We start from the raw sequence: 13,722 nt of genomic DNA on the forward strand, positions 1-13,722 counted from the left end.
GCACAGGAGCATGGACAAATGCAGTTATGCACAGCAACAGGCCAAGAAAAGAGGCCCCGTGGTCACTACCCTTGCTGTATCACACTAAGTGTGTGAGGGGGTAGGATCTTATGCAAATGGATGAACCATGTGCAATTATATACATTGATGTCAAAGGACATGATCGTATTCAATTAATGTCATGAACCTTGACTGTCCAAATAAAAGGATCTTAAACCAGTGGGTGCTCCCTGCTGTAAGGAAAAGGTGCTGGGGAGTTAGCAAGGGGAGGTGGAGCAGTGTTTTTATCCAGTGCACAGGCACATGGGCAAATGTAGTCATGCACAGTAATAGGCCAAGAAAAGAGGTCTTGTCTTAGTAATCAGCATCCTTGTTGTATCGCAGAGTGTGAAGGGGTAGGATCTTACTCAAATGGAACAAACCATGTACAATTTATGCACACTGATGTCCAAGGGACATGGTTGTGGTCAATTAAAGTACCTAGACTGTCCAAATAAAAGGATCTTAAAGTAGTGGGAGCTCCCTGCTCAAACACAAAGCGCTACGAAGGTGAAGGGGCAGAGAGGACTGGGCTGTGTCCTTATCCAGTGCACAGGAACATGGACAAATGCAGTTATGCACCATAACAGACCAAGAAAAGACGCCTGAGTCGTCAGCACCCTTCTTATATCCCACAAAATCTGTGAAGGGGTTGGATCTTATTCAAATGGGAGGAAGCATGTGCAATTATACACACTGATGTCCAAGGGACATGGTTGTGGTCAATTAAAGTCATGTACCTTGACTATCGAAATAAAAGAATCTTAACATAGTGGGCACTGCCTGCTGTAAAGCAAAGGAACTAGGGTAGAGGGGGCAGGGAAGATGGTTTGGTGTCCTTATCCAGTGCACAGGAGCATGGACAAATGCAGTTATGCACAGCAACAGGCCAAGAAAAGAGGCCCCGTGGTCACTACCCTTGCTGTATCACACTAAGTGTGTGAGGGGGTAGGATCTTATGCAAATGGATGAACCATGTGCAATTATATACATTGATGTCAAAGGACATGATCGTATTCAATTAATGTCATGAACCTTGACTGTCCAAATAAAAGGATCTTAAACCAGTGGGTGCTCCCTGCTGTAAGGAAAAGGTGCTGGGGAGTTAGCAAGGGGAGGTGGAGCAGTGTTTTTATCCAGTGCACAGGCACATGGGCAAATGTAGTCATGCACAGTAATAGGCCAAGAAAAGAGGTCTTGTCTTAGTAATCAGCATCCTTGTTGTATCGCAGAGTGTGAAGGGGTAGGATCTTACTCAAATGGAACAAACCATGTACAATTTATGCACACTGATGTCCAAGGGACATGGTTGTGGTCAATTAAAGTACCTAGACTGTCCAAATAAAAGGATCTTAAAGTAGTGGGAGCTCCCTGCTCAAACACAAAGCGCTACGAAGGTGAAGGGGCAGAGAGGACTGGGCTGTGTCCTTATCCAGTGCACAGGAACATGGACAAATGCAGTTATGCACCATAACAGACCAAGAAAAGACGCCTGAGTCGTCAGCACCCTTCTTATATCCCACAAAATCTGTGAAGGGGTTGGATCTTATTCAAATGGGAGGAAGCATGTGCGATTATACACACTGACGTCCAAGGGACATGGTTGTGGTCAATTAAAGTCATGTACCTTGACTATCGAAATAAAAGAATCTTAACATAGTGGGCACTGCCTGCTGTAAAGCAAAGGAACTAGGGTAGAGGGGGCAGGGAAGATGGTTTGGTGTCCTTATCCAGTGCACAGGAGCATGGACAAATGCAGTTATGCACAGCAACAGGCCAAGAAAAGAGGCCCCGTGGTCACTACCCTTGCTGTATCACACTAAGTGTGTGAGGGGGTAGGATCTTATGCAAATGGATGAACCATGTGCAATTATATACATTGATGTCAAAGGACATGATCGTATTCAATTAATGTCATGAACCTTGACTGTCCAAATAAAAGGATCTTAAACCAGTGGGTGCTCCCTGCTGTAAGGAAAAGGTGCTGGGGAGTTAGCAAGGGGAGGTGGAGCAGTGTTTTTATCCAGTGCACAGGCACATGGGCAAATGTAGTCATGCACAGTAATAGGCCAAGAAAAGAGGTCTTGTCTTAGTAATCAGCATCCTTGTTGTATCGCAGAGTGTGAAGGGGTAGGATCTTACTCAAATGGAACAAACCATGTACAATTTATGCACACTGATGTCCAAGGGACATGGTTGTGGTCAATTAAAGTACCTAGACTGTCCAAATAAAAGGATCTTAAAGTAGTGGGAGCTCCCTGCTCAAACACAAAGCGCTACGAAGGTGAAGGGGCAGAGAGGACTGGGCTGTGTCCTTATCCAGTGCACAGGAACATGGACAAATGCAGTTATGCACCATAACAGACCAAGAAAAGACGCCTGAGTCGTCAGCACCCTTCTTATATCCCACAAAATCTGTGAAGGGGTTGGATCTTATTCAAATGGGAGGAAGCATGTGCAATTATACACACTGATGTCCAAGGGACATGGTTGTGGTCAATTAAAGTCATGTACCTTGACTATCGAAATAAAAGAATCTTAACATAGTGGGCACTGCCTGCTGTAAAGCAAAGGAACTAGGGTAGAGGGGGCAGGGAAGATGGTTTGGTGTCCTTATCCAGTGCACAGGAGCATGGACAAATGCAGTTATGCACAGCAACAGGCCAAGAAAAGAGGCCCCGTGGTCACTACCCTTGCTGTATCACACTAAGTGTGTGAGGGGGTAGGATCTTATGCAAATGGATGAACCATGTGCAATTATATACATTGATGTCAAAGGACATGATCGTATTCAATTAATGTCATGAACCTTGACTGTCCAAATAAAAGGATCTTAAACCAGTGGGTGCTCCCTGCTGTAAGGAAAAGGTGCTGGGGAGTTAGCAAGGGGAGGTGGAGCAGTGTTTTTATCCAGTGCACAGGCACATGGGCAAATGTAGTCATGCACAGTAATAGGCCAAGAAAAGAGGTCTTGTCTTAGTAATCAGCATCCTTGTTGTATCGCAGAGTGTGAAGGGGTAGGATCTTACTCAAATGGAACAAACCATGTACAATTTATGCACACTGATGTCCAAGGGACATGGTTGTGGTCAATTAAAGTACCTAGACTGTCCAAATAAAAGGATCTTAAAGTAGTGGGAGCTCCCTGCTCAAACACAAAGCGCTACGAAGGTGAAGGGGCAGAGAGGACTGGGCTGTGTCCTTATCCAGTGCACAGGAACATGGACAAATGCAGTTATGCACCATAACAGACCAAGAAAAGACGCCTGAGTCGTCAGCACCCTTCTTATATCCCACAAAATCTGTGAAGGGGTTGGATCTTATTCAAATGGGAGGAAGCATGTGCAATTATACACACTGATGTCCAAGGGACATGGTTGTGGTCAATTAAAGTCATGTACCTTGACTATCGAAATAAAAGAATCTTAACATAGTGGGCACTGCCTGCTGTAAAGCAAAGGAACTAGGGTAGAGGGGGCAGGGAAGATGGTTTGGTGTCCTTATCCAGTGCACAGGAGCATGGACAAATGCAGTTATGCACAGCAACAGGCCAAGAAAAGAGGCCCCGTGGTCACTACCCTTGCTGTATCACACTAAGTGTGTGAGGGGGTAGGATCTTATGCAAATGGATGAACCATGTGCAATTATATACATTGATGTCAAAGGACATGATCGTATTCAATTAATGTCATGAACCTTGACTGTCCAAATAAAAGGATCTTAAACCAGTGGGTGCTCCCTGCTGTAAGGAAAAGGTGCTGGGGAGTTAGCAAGGGGAGGTGGAGCAGTGTTTTTATCCAGTGCACAGGCACATGGGCAAATGTAGTCATGCACAGTAATAGGCCAAGAAAAGAGGTCTTGTCTTAGTAATCAGCATCCTTGTTGTATCGCAGAGTGTGAAGGGGTAGGATCTTACTCAAATGGAACAAACCATGTACAATTTATGCACACTGATGTCCAAGGGACATGGTTTTGGTCAATTAAAGTCATGTACCTTGACTGTCCAAATAAAAAGATCTTAAACTAGGGGGTGCTCCCGGCAGTAAGGAAAAAGCACTAAGCACTGGGGGGGGGGGGTTGGTGAGGGGAGGGGAGCAGTGTTCATATCTAGTGCACAGGAACACTGACAAATGCAGTTACGCACAGTAACAGGCCAAGAAAATGTCTTATTGGTCAGCACCCTTGCTGTATCGCAAAAATGGTGTAAGTGGGTAGAATTTTATTCAAATGGAATGAACCATGTGCAATTATACACACTGATGTCCAAGGGCAACGGTTTTGGTCAATTAAAGTCATGTACCTTGACTGTCCAAATAAAAGGATCTTAAAAGTAGTTGGCACTCCGTGCTCTAAGGGGAGGCACGGGGCGGGGGGGTTGGGGTCCTAATCTAGTGCACTGGAACAGGAAGCAGCGAATGAGGTCCTAATATAGTGCACTGGAACACGGACAAATGCAGTTATGCACAGTAACAAGCCAAGAAAAGAGGTCTTATTGGTCAGTACCCTTGCTATATCACAAAAAGGGTGTGAGGGTAGGATCTTACTCAAATGGGATGAAATATATGCGATTACATACATTGATGTCCAAAGGACATTGTTGTGGTCACATATAATTGTGCACCTTGACTATTGAAATTTAATGGACTCATGTACTGGGCACTCCCTGCTAGAAGGCAAAGGAAGATGGGTGGGGGCGGGGGGGAGTTTCCTTGTCAGTGCACAAGAACTGGACAAATCCAATCATGCATATTAACAGGCCAAGAAAACGTGTTTTAGGGGTCTGCAGCCCTGCTATACTGCCAAGTGAATGTGAGGAGGTAGGACCTTGGTCAAATGGGATGAACCACTTGCAATTATACACATTAATGTTCAGTGGACATGATTGTGGTCACTTAAAACTGTGCACCTTGACTTTCCGAATGTAAAGGACTCATGCAATGGGCCCTCCCTGCTGGAGGCCAAAGGAAGATGAGGGAAAGGTCTTTCTTGTCTAGTGCGCAGGAACTCTGACAAATACAATCGGGCACATTAACAGGCCAAGAAAAGAGGCCTTAGTAGTCAGTACCCTTGCTGTATTGCAAAAGGGGTCTGATGGTATAAGACCTGAATGAAATAGGATGAACCGTGTGCAATTACTCAAGTTAATGTCCAAAGGATATGGTATGGTTACTTACAACTGTGCATCTTGACTATTCAAATGCAGCAGACTTGTGCAGTGGGCCCTCCCTGCTGGACAGCAAAGGAAGATGAGGGAGAGAGGCTACTTGTCTGGTGCACAAGAGCTGGGGCAAACACACCTGTGCACGCGAACAGGTCAAGAAAAAGGGCCTTGGGGGGGGTCACACACTCCTGCTGTACTGCAAACGGAGTGTGAGGGGGAAGGATTCTAATGTAGTTGTAATTTATGCGTTAACAATTTGCAAAGGAGGCCTTAAGGGCTCAGTACCCCATGCAGTAATGCAAAGGTGTGAAGAGTCATGGACTCCAGTCTAACTTGAAGGATGTGCCTGGACAATTGTAATTACACACATTCATAGTCCAAGAGAAGAGCTTTAATAGGAATCCTGATCTAACAGGCATGGTTTTGAACAAATAAGATTTTGCACAGGACAACTAAGACTGTTGTGCACATCAACAGATGCATTAACATACAAGAAAACAAATCTTGGCTTGCCAGCAGCAACCCCTGCAACAATGCAAGTGGAGGAAAGGAACGGGCTCTTACTCTAACACAAGGGAGCACAGGCTACTACAATTATGCACCTTTAAACAGCATAGAAGGGTGGGTTAACACCCCCTGCTATTACGCAAAAGGTGTGAGGGACTAAGATCTTAACGTTTGACACAACAACAGTCCAAGAGGAGGAGTTTAGGTGGTTAGTACTTCCTGCTATATAAAAGAAGTCAGGATGTCAGCTTATTGGGAGAGATCAGGGAGAATCGGAAACACGCACATTAAGAGTCACGGACAATTAGATATATACACAAGTCCCAAAAGAATGAAATTTGGGTGGCTAGCGTCCGGTTATATAAACGAGGTGGGATATCAGTTTAGTGGGAGGGACCATGGACACTGACATTTTGCACATTGATAGTCCCTAGGAAAGGTGACTTATGAGGGTAATTAACACCGTTTGCAATACAACAAAAAGGGTACAGGGGTACCTGATCTGAAAGACATGGTTTGGTCAATTACCATTGTTCAAATGAACTATTCTAGTGTGAAGCTCTTGAGGGCATTCCACTGCTCAATACCAACGAAGTGAGGTCTTTATCTAGCGCACAGAAAGAGGAATAAATGCAACTTTGCACATTAACAGTGGAAAAGAGGGGGCCTTGGTGATCGGCACCTTCTGCTATAATGCTAACAGAGCATGAGGGAATGGGATCTTAGTTTACTGGAAGGGACCATGCTGCAATTTGGTACATTAACGGTCCCAAGAGAAGATCTTTAGGTGGTCAGTATCCCCTGCAGCGGGAAACCCTAGTGGCGTACTGATTAAGTGCTACGGCTGCTAACCAAGGGGTTGGCAGTTCAAATCCGCCAGGCGCTCCTTGGAAACTCTATCGGGCAGTTCTACTCTGTCCTATAGGGTCGCTATGAGACTGAATCGATTCGACGGCACTGGGATCCCCTGCAGTAATGCAAAAGGAGTATGATGGGATGGGATCCCAGATTTACAGGAAATATGGACAGCTGCAATTTTTTCAAATGAACAATCTTAGAAGAGGGGCCTTGGGTAATCAGCATCCCCTTGATGTAAAGTAAAAATTTGAAGGGATACTGAGAAAAAATATTAATTTCTAATCAGCTAGGACTGTGCACATAAACTCTCCCAGAGCAGAGCCCCTTGATAGAATACAAAGAGTGGTGGGGCTAATGCACAAGATCGTGACAAATGCAATTATGGACATCGACAAGGCAAGAGAAGGAGTCTTGGGTGATCAGCCCATCTTATGGTCTGCAAATGGGACATAGTGGCCCTTGCAAATGGACAGGACTCTGGACAACTGAAACTGTGCAAATTAACTGTCCAAGAGCTGGGTTCTTGAATGATCTTCTCTCCCTAACAACATCCCACAGAGGGTGGGATGGAGTGGGAATCCATTTTTATTGCATAGGACCATGGATATATGCAATTATTTGCATCAACAGTTTAAGAGAAGGGGCTCTGGTTAGTAAGAACTCCCCAGCAGCAAAGGCAGAGAGACGGGGGACATCCTAGACTAACGAGTGGGACCGTGGGCAATTAGGATTTTATCTACTAATGCAAGGCAGTGGGTGTTCTGCTCCATCTAGGAGCAATGAAAAGCGTATGGGTGGGTCTTTCTATTAGGCAGGATCATGAACAATTATGATTGTGTCCCTCAATAATCCAAGGGAAGGGACTTTGAGGATCAGCCCTCTGATGTGATACAAAGAGGTTGCAAAGGCCCTAGTGTAATGAACAGGACAATGGACAATTGAGATTTTACTCATTAATCAAGAAACATGGTCTCGGGTAGTCAGCACTGCCCAGTAGCAATGCAAAGGGGATGGGGGGTGATTAAGGGGCAAGACAATGGACAATTATTATTTTGTACTTTAATTGTCCAAGAAGAGCAGGACTCCCCAGAAACAAGGCAAAAAAAGTAGGGTGCCCCTTTGTTTGATGGGCAAGACTATGACAATTAGAAATGAGCATGTCAACTGTCCAACAGAAGACAGACGCCTTGGGCTGTCTGCACCCCATGAGGAATGCAAATACGGTTTGGACTGAAGTCTAGTGGGCAACATTATGAACAATTAAAATTTGATTCAATGCAAGGAGCCTTAGGTAGTTAGCACTTTTTAACAGCATATAAGAGAAGGCCACTGAGTACGGCCCCGCAACAATGAAAAGACAGAAAATTGGGATTGTAAGTATTGCAGCAATGACAGAGGGATGGTTTCTCCTTTCTTAGGGGCAGGGGATTGAAAGGATGATGAGTAATTGGAATTATGGACAGTAATTGTCAGATATAAAAGTCTTGATGAATCAGCATCTCCTAACATTAACGCATAGAGTGCAAGGGATTTTTTGTCCCAACACAGCGCCATGGACAAATGGGATTGTGTGCATTAACTAAGAACGGGGTCTCAAGTAGTGCACTTAGGATTAGCAATGCCAACGAGACACATAAAACGAAAAACCAAACCTGTTGCCTTCTAGTGGATTCCGACTCACTGGGTATTCCGATCAGTTGGTGAGCAACAGCCAACTGATTTTGAACACCGACCGGTGCAAAGTGGAGTGGCGCTTGAAGAAACTGGGCTGTAGGGTGGGGGCTGGAGACATGGACCTGGGTCTGGGCCGGGGCTGGGGTTGGGGTTGGGGTCTGGGCCGGGGCTGGGGCTGGGGTTGGGGCCTGGGCCGGGGCTGGGGCCGGGGCTGGGGCTGGGGCCGGGGCTGGGGCCGGGGCCGGGGCCGGGGCCGGGGCCAGGGCTGGGGCTGGGGCTGGGCAAGGGGCTGGGGGCTAGGCTGGGGTAGGGGTGCTCGGAGTGGAATTGTATGCTGGGGGAAGCCGAAAACCACTGAAAATTTAAAATTGTGAGCATTAATGCTCCATTGTAAATCTGAATATAGAGTACAAGACCATACTAATTCAAGTTTTCTGCAGGATAGAGGGTCATTAGTCAATTAGTGCAGCATCATGGTTGGGGGCTAGAGCAAGGCCTGGACTGGGGTGGACCTTCAAATATTCCTTTTCACCATGGGTCATGAAGTTAAACTTTGTATTACCTTTTTCTGTGCTATAAAACTCAAAAAAAAAAAAAATTCCAAAGGAGATTGAGCCAATTTAAATTGGGGAAAAAAATTCAGTAAGGTTTTAAAAATGTGAAATAGTTTGACTTTGATGACCTAAAACCGGAGGGGGAAAAAAATTAAGGTAATTCATAGTAACAGAGATTGGCAAGCCAAAGAAATTTTAAGAAAACAGCTCGGTAACTGCAAAATCAATTCTATGAATAAAACCCCCTAAGTACATTCCTATTTTAGTCACTTAAGGCTTAAATTCAAGCAATAGCAAAGCACACAATGACTATATACTGACATTGAACAAATAGATACAAATCAAAACCTGACCCCACCATTAGCCAAGGGGGAGACCTTACTCTTGAAGAAGGCACGGATTCCTCTTCTGCTAAATGTTGGTCAACTATCATCTGAGGTCAATCCTTACCCGCACCAGACACGCCTGTGGCACTACTCATAACCATGATGCAAATTAAGAGCAGAGGCCAGGAAAGAATATAGACGCCTTAGACGGTGCTGCCAACGCATTAGAATGGGATGAACTCAGCCTGACCATATATTCAGCACTGGAGGAGGCAATGCCGGAGGAGATGGTAGTGGCTAAAAGGTCAATTGTCTTTCAATGTCCTTGAAACAACCGCGGTTAACACGCACTGTGATACACATACAACGCGAACCCCTGGCTGAACCGTTAGGCTAACTAACCCAAATCCAGTTGAGTAGCGGACCAGTATAATCAGTCAATTTGCATCTTCTATTCGAATTGGTTTGCCAACTCCCGCCCTCTTTCTGATTGGTCTGGTTACGCGGCAACCCGGCACTGCTCTACCTACCTTTTCTGTTATTTTGAGCGGCACGGGCGGCAAAACCCGCCATCTTTAACAATACAGCAGGCCCACCTTATGCAAAGCCCGCCAAGACTAAAGAGCAAAACTCCCGCTCTCATGATCATGAAACCAACAGCCATGTGGTCTTATGTGACATATAGGTCTTATGTGACAAGGCCTAACATATTGTCCCTGCGGCAAAACATGCCAGGAAGTGTGCATGACAAACACTCCCCTCCCGGTTCTACTCTGCAGCAAGAGCCTTAGCCGCCATCTACTACTATGTGACACTATCATGCAACATACATACCAGGACAAAAAGTCGCTCACCAAGTAGTGGACATCCCACCATTTGGCCGTTGCGGCAAACTGGAGCCGCCATTTTAGACAACAGCACAAAGCCGCCGGCCATATTAAGCAGTGCCGTACAGTTCGAGTCGCCATTTTGAAGGGTGTGCCTAAGTCCTTAGCTTCGGCTGGCCCCTTTCACTCTGACAGGACGACTCTGCTGTCCGGCCTCCAGGTACGATTTGTGCAAATTCCCTAACAGGTGTCTAATCAAAATCACTTTGAAGTCTGCGCCTAAGTCCGTTAGCTTCGGCTGGCCCCTTTCACTCTGACAGGACGACCCCCCCGCTGTCCGGCCTACAGGTATGATTCACGCAAATCCCCTAACAGGTCTCCAACCAAAATCGCCACTTCGAAGCCTGTGCCTACGCCCTTTCGTTAGCTTCGGCTGGCCCCTTTCACCCTGACAAGACGACTCCATTGTCCGGCCTCCAGGTATGATTCATGCCAATCCCCTAACAGGTCTCTAACGAAAATCACCACTTCGAAGCCTGTGCCTACGCTCTTTCGTTAGCTTCACGGCTGGCCGCTTTCACCCTGACAGGACGACCCCGCTGTCCGGCCTCCAGGTACGATTTACGCAAATTCCCTAACAGGTCTCTAATCAAAATCACTTTGAAGTCTGCGCCTAAGTCCGTTAGCTTCGGCTGGCCCCTTTCACTCTGACAGGACGACCCCGCTGTCCGGCCTCCAGGTACGATTCATGCCAATCCCCTTACAGGTCTCTAACGAAAATCACCACTTCGAAGCCTGTGCCTATGCCATTCCGTTAGCTTCACGGCTGGCCCCTTTCACTCTGACAGGACGACCCCGCTGTCCGGCCTCCAGGTACGATTCGTGTAAATCCCCTTACAGATCTCTAACCAAAATCACCACTGCGAAGCCTGTGCCTATGCCCTTTCGTTAGCTTCACGGCTGGCCCCTTTCACTCTGGCAGGACGACCCCGTTGTCCGGCCTCCAGATACAATTCCTGCAAATCCCTTGACAGGTCTCCAACCAAAATCACCACTTCGAAGCCTGTGCCTACGCCATTCCGTTAGCTTCACGGCTGGCCCCTTTCACTCTGACAGGACGACCCCGCTGTCCGGCCTCCAGGTACGATTCGTGTAAATCCCCTTACAAATCTCTAACGAAAATCACCACTGCGAAGCCTGTGCCTATGCCCTTTCGTTAGCTTCACGGCTGGCCCCTTTCACTCTGGCAGGACGACCCCGTTGTCCGGCCTCCAGATACAATTCCTGCAAATCCCTTGACAGGTCTCCAACCAAAATCACCACTTCGAAGCCTGTGCCTACGCCCTTTCGTTAGCTTCACGGCTGGCCCCTTTCACTCTGACAGGACGAACCCGCTGTCCAGCCTCCAGGTACGAGTCATGCAAGTCCCCTAACAGGCCTCTAACCAAAATCACCACTTCGAAGCCTGTGCCTACGCCCTTCGTTAGCTTCGGCTGGCCCCTTTCACTCTGACAGGACGACCCCGGTGTCCAGCCTCCAGATAACGATTCATGCCAATCCCCTAACAGGTCTCTAACGAAAATCACCACTTCGAAGCCTGTGCCTACGCCCTTCGTTAGCTTCGGCTGGCCCCTTTCACTCTGACAGGACGACCCTGCTGTCTGGCCACCAGGTAGGATTCATGCCAATCCCCTAACAGGTCTCTAACCAAAACCACCACTTCGAAGCCTGTGCCTACGCCGTTTCCTTAGCTTCACGGCTGGCCCCTTTCACTCTGACAGGACGACCCCGTTTTACTGCTTTCAGTTTCAAGTCCTGCAAACCTCCTAACGAGTGGCAAGTCAATGCACTCAGGACATTTAGCTCGTGCAACACATACAACTGCCTCTGCTTGTCTCGCTCTCCAACTCTCCTCCCTAATTCATCTTAGCACAAGCAACTAGCCCCTCAGTCCAGCTATGCGGCAATCCAGAAAAGCGGCCATTTTTCCTCTGCAAGCTGACCATCTCAGCCAACTGCAGTTACACCCAGCCAAAGCCGGAGGTTCACTCACACGACACAAACTGATCAGGAGCAAAATTATTAGATACCCCAGATGGTGAAATAAACTACAAAACCCAACACTTCTACATCCATAAAAAGACCCGATGGAAGATAGGAAAAAAAAAATTAAAGCAGGTATCCACGACCCCGATGGGCAGGGGAAAAAAAAAATATAAAGCAGGTATCCACGACCCCGATGGGCAGGGGAAAAAAAAAATAAAGCAGGTATCCGAGGCCCCGATGGGCATGCAAAAAAAAAAAAAACAATAAAAGCAGGTATCCACAGCCCCGATGGGCCAAAAAATAAATTATGGGAAAAAAGGAACAGGTCTCCGTTGCTCCGATGGGCCAGTGGTTGGGTGGGGGGGGGGGGACACAGCAGTTATCCATGGCCCTAACGGGCTAAGGAAAAAAAAAATTAAAAAGCAGGTATCCGCAGCCCTGATGGGCGAGGAAAACAAAAAATATAAAAGGCAGGTATCCACGGCCCCGATGGGCAAAGACCAAAAAAAAAAAAAAAATTAAACCAGGTATCTGCAGCCCGGATAGACAAGGGACAAAGGATACAAAAGGAAAAAAGAGAGCTAGGCCGCAAAAAGCAAACATCAACGAAAACGTAGTCCAAAGACAACACTTCCGGAGAAATAAAGGGGAGGTGTGGCGAAAACCCTAGGATCTTGTACCTAGTTTTAGAACTAATTTCGGTGATTTGCTTTTCAGAGAAATATGCCCGAAGCCCATCTCAGGGCTCTAACGCTTCCAGAAAGAGACGCCAAGGCAGAAACATCGGGGTTCAGATCTCTCCGGCTCGACAGAAGAATATGGCGACTGGAGCAAATTGCGAGACTTAAAACACTGACGTAGAGCTGCATGGGTGGAGGAAGCAGAACAGGCGTGGCTTGAAAAATTGAAAGCTGGACATTCTTTTCGTGGGTTTTCCGTGGATTTTTCTAGTCAGCTCAAAAAAAAAAAAAAAAAAATTTACCCAGAAATAAGACAAAAGGCCATTCCAACAAATCCGAGGCATTCTACAAGGAAAGTAAGTCTCACTTCCGGTCCAGGAGTTACAACATCAATAGATTTTCAAAGTTTTCATCTATAAGATAGAAATGTTGAGTAAATCAAATTAGATAAGTGATGCTAAAATTCTCTACAAACTGCCTAGCAAACGTAAAGGTTTCTACTTAGTTTGGTTTTGAGATTAGAGGAAAGAGGAGAACTTCGATTTGTTGCTACGTCCTCCAAGTACCTCGTTCAGCCAGAATGCATAACCTCCTGACCAAACCTTTGAATCAAAGAAGTGAGGAAGCGGCAGTACATCGAGGTTGAACCACCTTCAAAGCACTTCGCTAGCATCATCGAATGCGGTAGTGAAGAATGATTTACCTGCCTTATACAGAGGGCCGTAAAGGCTGAGTAATGTACATGGACTCAGGCTGCGATTGAGTGTTCCTTGTACCCCAGTACAGGGCCCGCTGTGGCGCCCGACAATTGGAAAGGTGAGTTAAGCACTTATGCGGTCGGAGAGACACAGGAACGCATCTCACAGAAAGGCTATTTGGCCCCTAAACAATTGATAAGCAACACTGCCACCAGTTTTTAACTCTGAAACTGTATTTCCTTCATCTTTAGTATTTGCTTACTTCGTCGATTTGCTCTACTCAACACTGGATCAACGAGGACAACATCGCAACACTGAAGCTCACCAACCAGCAGTAAGAAACTCTCAGGTG

At 46.6% G+C, this 13,722-nt stretch overlaps 1 long non-coding RNA gene across 2 annotated transcripts in view; it reads right to left on the reverse strand.

Annotated features, from left to right (window-relative positions):
* Positions 1 to 12,382, reverse strand: part of LOC111751390 (uncharacterized) — a 44,049-nt gene extending 31,667 nt beyond the window's left edge. Inside the window, exon 1 of one of the 2 annotated variants that reach the window (XR_010319808.1) lies at positions 9,974 to 12,382. This is a non-coding gene — a long non-coding RNA (uncharacterized LOC111751390). Of the gene's footprint in view, positions 1 to 9,953 lie in introns of both variants that reach the window. The other variant, XR_010319807.1, reaches the window with a different exon arrangement.
* Between the last annotated feature and the right edge of the window lie 1,340 nt (positions 12,383 to 13,722).

The sequence above is a fragment of the Loxodonta africana genome, chromosome X (genome assembly GCF_030014295.1).
Source record: "Loxodonta africana isolate mLoxAfr1 chromosome X, mLoxAfr1.hap2, whole genome shotgun sequence".
NCBI lineage: Eukaryota > Metazoa > Chordata > Mammalia > Proboscidea > Elephantidae > Loxodonta > Loxodonta africana.